Consider the following 437-nt stretch of genomic DNA (forward strand, 5'->3'; position numbering starts at 1 on the left):
AAGGAGTTCTTACCAATTGCAACAGCATGGATGGAACTGGAGAGCATTATGCTAAGCGAAATAAGCCAATCGGAGAAAGATAAATACCATATGATCTCACTCATTTGTGGAATACAATGAACAATATAAACTGATGAACAAAAATAGAGCCAGAGGGGGAAAAATATACCAGAATATAATAGAAGCAATCCTGTTATTTGCACATTTTAATATTTCCTATAACTTTTGTGATATCATACTATGTTAGTACAGTTTTGGTAATATTATAATACTTAAAATCCTTGTATTCTTGAAATGTTAATGTTTATTGCATGTAACATTATTATATGTAAGATCATTTTTCTTGAATAATTGGTGTTTATTGCATGTAACATCATATTTAAAATAGTTTTTCTTGAGATATTAATGTTTATTGCATGTAACATTATTATATTTAA

The sequence above is a fragment of the Myotis davidii genome, unplaced genomic scaffold, assembly GCF_000327345.1.
Source record: "Myotis davidii unplaced genomic scaffold, ASM32734v1 scaffold940, whole genome shotgun sequence".
NCBI lineage: Eukaryota > Metazoa > Chordata > Mammalia > Chiroptera > Vespertilionidae > Myotis > Myotis davidii.